Source organism: Cebus imitator, unplaced genomic scaffold (assembly GCF_001604975.1).
Source record: "Cebus imitator isolate Cc_AM_T3 unplaced genomic scaffold, Cebus_imitator-1.0 Scaffold2, whole genome shotgun sequence".
Classification (NCBI taxonomy): domain Eukaryota; kingdom Metazoa; phylum Chordata; class Mammalia; order Primates; family Cebidae; genus Cebus; species Cebus imitator.
In genome coordinates this window covers 166,254-172,253 of record NW_016107317.1, presented here as the reverse complement: position 1 = coordinate 172,253, position 6,000 = coordinate 166,254, and the positions used below count along the sequence as shown (strand labels likewise).

At 35.9% G+C, this 6,000-nt stretch overlaps 1 protein-coding gene across 3 annotated transcripts in view; it reads left to right on the top strand.

The window, feature by feature from the left end:
* The window catches only part of LRP6 (LDL receptor related protein 6), a 148,502-nt gene that overhangs the window by 120,093 nt on the left and 22,409 nt on the right, over nt 1-6,000 (top strand). The window lies entirely within an intron of this gene.

Sequence of the window (6,000 nt, the reverse complement as noted above, 5' to 3'; positions counted from 1 at the left end):
ACTTGTATTCCATAAATATATAGAAATAAAAGAGAAAGAAATATTTGTCTTCTGCAAAGGTACAAAGATATCTTATCTCTTTTTTTTCTCTAAAATTTCTTCATTTAACTTTTCTTCTTGAGATCTATAATCCATCTGGAATTGATTTTGGTGTGTGGTGTGAGGCGGGGTTAAAATGTATTTTTTTTTTCCATATTACTGTTTGATTCAGCATCGTTTATTGGAAAGACTGTCCTTTCCCTACTACTCTGTAATATCACCTTGGTCATAAGTTAGGTGACTGTATTTGCATGAGTTTGTTTCTAGACTCTGATGTTTCCTTGGTCACTTTGCCTTTACTCTTATGATATTATACTGTCTTAATTATTATAACTGTAATAGATTCATCTATGTCTTTAGTGTTTTTTCAGGATTACCTTGGCTATTGTTAAACCCTTCAGTTTCCGTATACATTGTAGAATCATCTCGTGAGTTTCCCCTTCCTAAAAAACACATACTAAGATGTTCATTTGGTTTGCATTTAATTGATAGTTTAGAGAGAATTATTATCTTTATAACATTAATCTTCTAAACCATGAACATGGTAAATCTCCCTGTTTATTTAGATCTTTAATTTCTCTTAATGCTTTATAGTTTTTAGCAGAGGTCTTGCCTGTCTTTCATTAGAGTTATTATTCCTTGGTATTTGGTGCTTTTCAATGCTAGTGGTAAAGAATATTCTAAACTTTTAATATTTTATTTTCTAATTGTGCATGGAATATGGAAATAGTTTCTTTTTTCCTCCTTCTAGAATATTGAGCTTGTACCACAGGACCTTGCTAAGTGTACTTATCTTTAGGATTTTTTTATGTTACAGAATCATGTTTCTACAAATAATGAGAGTTGTGTTTTTTTCTTTCTAGTCCTTTTATCTTTTTTGCCTTATTATACTGGCTGAGGCACCCAAATACAGTGTTGAATAGGATGATAATAGAATCCTTATTTTTGTTTTTTTCTTGGTCTTGGAGAAGTATTCAGTACTTTGTGACTGAGTGTTCTTTGCTAAGATTTTTCTGTAAATAACCTTTGTCAAATTAAGGTATTTACGTACTTTCCCCAGTATACTCGGATAAATAAAATCTAGCATGATATATTATCCTTTTTATTTATTGCTGGATTTGATGTGCTAATGTTTGAAGATTTTTTTTTTTTTTAATCTGTGCTCATGAGAAGGAATACCTTATAATTTTCCTTTCTTATCATGTATTTGGTGTTTGCCATCAAGGCTATGTTGGCCACATAAAAAGAAATGTTTCCTTTTTTTCTTCCTCTTTTTTTTTTGAGATGGAATTTCACTCTTGCTGCCCAGGCTGGAGTACAATGGCACAATCTTGGCTTACCACTTGATCTTGGCTTGAACCTCTGCCTCCCAGGTTCAAGTGAGTCTCCTGCCTCAGCCTCATGAGTAGCTAAGATTACAGACATGCGCCACCATGCCCGGCTAATTTTTTGTATTTTTAGTAGAGACAGGGTTTCTCCATTTTGGTCAGGCTGGTCCGGAACTCCTGACCTCAGGTGATCCACCTGCCTCGGCCTTTCAAAGTGCTGGAATTACAGGCCTGAGCCACTGTGCCTGGCCCCTCTTTTTCTATTCTCTGAAAAAGGTTACTGTCAAGTTTATTTTTTTTTCTTATATATTTATGGACATATATATATATATATATATAATAAAATATATATATATGTTTTCTTATACATTTATGCTTTTATCCTGACACTTTTTTCTATTTTCTATTTGTAGCCACCCACATAGCCTTTTATAGTGAATTGCATCCAGTGCATGCTTAGTTTGTTGAATAAATAAGCATGTCTTTTCCTTGTTGGTTCCAGTAGCTTACTTATTTTTTTACCAGCAGCAAAGTAGATCAGGTCCTTACCATGGCTGGGGTCCTGCAGTGACATTATTGACTTCCCTTTCTATCCGGTTGTCTACCTCAGACCATCCTTTCATTACCATCAACTCATCTTAAAAATCATTCTTTTTTATTGTTTAAAATTGATTTTAATTTTCATTAAAGTAATACATGTAAATATTATGGATATTAAATTGTTCTACCTGGCTCGTAACAAAAAACAAGTCTACTGCCCTACTCTTCGCTTCTCTCAGTTCCCATGATTAGAATCATTCACATTTACTTTCACTTATTTTAAAATAAACTTGCTTAAAAATGTTATTTCTTGATTTTTCAGTTTTAGACATTAAACACTGACTTCCTTTGGAAGATTAAGATTTTGCTATTTTAAACCATATGTCCCCAAAATACACATGCAAATTTTCCTTCCATCCTCCCAGCATAGTTATGAACTTTCCAGAATTCAAGGTACAAGTTTGCAAATACAAAGGACCCACCTGAACTAGTGCCATGATTTTTTAAGTTCAGACTTAATTACTTATTATTTATGGCTGTGAACATATTACCATTAGGTATATTTCCTTCTAAAACTTTTTTTCTCTCTGCAGTTAATACTTGTGTAATATAAATAATTGTTTCAGTAAATGCAGATGCATCAAGCAATCCATTCATTTGTCTTCGAAATTAAAAGCATATCTCTGAGATTTCTTCATCATCTTGCTCCAGTCTGGATTTTCTTGATTTCTAGGCTGACTTCATTTCTCCCTTAGCCTGGGTGTATGCTTAGCCATTCTCCTTGGTGCTGAACCCTCTATTTCCTGGACTCCGTTTTTTCTGGTTAACTCTCTTTTCTTAATAGAGGCCATTTTTAGCAGCTACTTGAAAGGGGGCTCATAAAAAGTTAAAATTCTTGATCCTGTTTGAATTTTTTTTTCATCCTCATACTTGGTTGATTAATTTGTTTTCATGTTTTGTAGCTATTTTCTCTCAGAATTTTGAAAACAGAACTACATTGTCTTTGAGCATCTTGTGTCATTGTCAAGTTTGATGTGACTGTAATTCCAGTCTTTGTATGCAATCCTTTCCTTTTTCTTCCAGAAGCTGTTAACATGCTCTTTCCCCCCAATGCCTTGATCATGTGCCTTTGATTCATCCCTTCTTTCCTTTTTTCTTCTCCTCTCCCCTCCCCAATTTGATCATGTGCCTTTGTTTGATTCCTCCCTTCTTTCCTTTTTTCTTCTCCACTCCCCTCCCCCCTCCACTTCCCCTGTCTTTTCTTTCTGTTCCTTTCCCCTTCTCCTTCCCCTTCTTTCCCTTCTGCTTCCTTTTTAGTCCTTTTACCCTTGATCTTGGAGAAGCATTCAATACTTTGTGATTAGATATTCTTTGCTAAGGCTTTTCTGTAGATGATTATTGTCAAATTAAGGAATTTACCTTCTCTTCCCAGTTTGCTGGAATAAATAAAATTTAACACGATACATTATTCTTTTTATTTATTGGATTTGATTTGCTAATGTTTTAAGATTTTTTTTAATCAGCTGGGTGCAGTGGCTCACGCCTGTAATCCCAGCCCTTTGGGAGGCCGAAGCGGGCGGATCACCGGAGGTCAGGAGTTCAAGACCAGCCTGGCCAACATGGTGAATCCCTTTCTCTACTAAAAATACAAAAATTAGCCAGGCGTCTGTAATTCCAGCTACTCAGGAGGCTGAGGCAGGAGAATTGTTTGAAACCAGAAGGTGGAGGTTGCAGTGAGCTATCGCACCACTATACTCCAGCCTGGGTGAAAGAGTGAAACTCCATCTCAAAAAAAAAAAAAAGATTTTTTTTTTTAAATCTATGCTCATGCTTCCCCTGCTCTCTTCCCCTTTCCCTTCTCATTGAACTTGTTACTAGGTGACTCATTTCTGTCTAGAAATCTGTACCTCGAATTCTGGAATGTTTTCTTTTGTTGTTTCTTAGATAATTTATTTTTCATTTTCTCATTTTGGAGTTTTTATTTTTATGGTGGACCTTCTTGACTGCAGCTGTATTTTTCTCACCTGTTACCCATCTCTTTGTGTTTTTGTTATACTTTCTGAGGAGAGCTTCTCAAATCTGTCTCCCAACCCTCTTGTTGCATTTTTCTTTTAAATATTTGGATATCATGTTTTTAATTTCCAAGGGCTCTTTTTTGTTCTTTGAATGCTCTGCCCCTCTAAAGATAGCCTATTCTTTAAGGTTTTTTATTGCTACGGATTTGTTTTCTTTTGCTTTTGTGTCTTTTTCTCCAAGTTTCTTTGTTGTGTTTGTCTTGGGCTTCAAATTTAAAGATAGAGGTTTTCTTTGAATATTTGGTGATTCTTAGCTGTCTGTTTGTATTTAGTATGAGGCATTAAAAATACTGAGAATGTTGCTGCTGTTAGTGACAATAGGTTTCTTTTAGGGATCTAGCTGTTTTCTAACGGGTCTCCCAGATGACATCATCTGAAGTTCTTTTCTCTTGGGTACTTCAGGGTTTTTAAGTTGTTTTTGTTTGTTGTTTTGTTTTTGTTTTTCCTTTAGGGAAACCTTCTAGTCTCCTGCATGAGACTAAAAGGACTACCTGATGTTCTGGGTGTTGGGAAAGGTCTCCCCAATTGGAAAGTAGGCTTTTAAATAATCCCTCTGTGACATCCCTGTCACAATATCTCTTTGCCTTTGCCAGGTATATTAAACTCTAGTTCAACCTCTTTAGAAAGGATTATCTTTAGTTTTCTGCCAGACAAAAGGAGGAGATCCAGGAGCTGTATAGCTTCTTACACATATTTTCAATTAATATTCTTCATTCAGCCCTGGCCACATAACTCTTACCTCTGTTCCATTCTAAAATACCTGGTGCTTACAGTTCCTGAGCTAATCGATTTCATTGTTAGCTTCACTGGATGTCTGCATTTAGCTTTCTCTGGGCTCCTGTGTCATTGTGCCTGGTCTATCTCTTCTCCAGCTTCCGAAATTTATATAACTTTCCTGCTCTCTTCTGTTCTTCTGCCTTCTTTTTCCTTATGGGTTTATACCTTAAAAATTACATTCTTTTTATTTCTTCCTTTCTTTTATCTTTTTTTTTTTTTTTTTTTTTTTTTTTTTTTTTTTTTTTTTTTTTTTTTTTTTTTTTTTTTTTTTTTTTTTTTNTTTTGAGACAGGATCTGACTCTGTCACGCAGGCTGGAATGCAGTGGCATGATCTTGGCTCACTAGAGCCTTGACCTCCTGGCTCAAGCAATTCTCCCACCTCAGCCTCCCTGAGTAGCTGGGACTACAGATGCATACCACCATGCCTGGCTAACTTTTGTATTTTTTGTAGAGATGGCATTTTACCATGTTGCCCAGGCTGATTTCAAACTTGTAGGCTCAAATGATCCTTCTGCCTCAGCCTCCCAAATTGCTGAGACTACAGGTGTGTGCCACTGCACCTGGCGTAAAATTTTTTAAATCCACCATGTTAGTAGAGTTTTAGGAGAGAACATAAGTAAACTTGTACTTAGCCTACAATGGATCTGAATGTTGACTGAGGCACAGTGCCTTCCCATCTGGAATATCTCCTCTCTCCACTTTTCTTCATTTATTAAAAGTTGGCATTATGCTTTCCTCTTTCCTGGAACTTTCCTTGGTATTTCCAAAATACCAGCTAATGTCTTTCTTTGACTGAACTTAGGACTTAGGAACCATGAAAACTTTCTATAAATATTTGAAGGACTGTTATGAAAAAGAAAGAAGGAATGAGGGTATTTTTTCTTTTTGAGTGAGGGAGAACATATGAATAATGCAGGGCGGGGGGTATGAACACAGATTTTAGCCCACTGTATAAAAGAACTTTCTCATTATCCAACAATAGCAGAAGTTGCCTCTTCAGAGTCTGGACGGCTCTGTGTCTAGGATGACTGGAAATAATTCTTACCTTGGGATGAGTCTGTCATTTTTTCTGTGTTCTGAGAAGCCAAGTGGGGTGAGAGTGAAGCTGTTATTCATAGATGCCTCAGGTGTACTCAGAACTCTGAGTTCACCACCACTGTTCCTCCAGGGAAGTGCCATTTTTATCTGTTGTATATATAATTTAGGGTTTTTCAAACTACTGTTCTAAGTTCTTTTCTGCA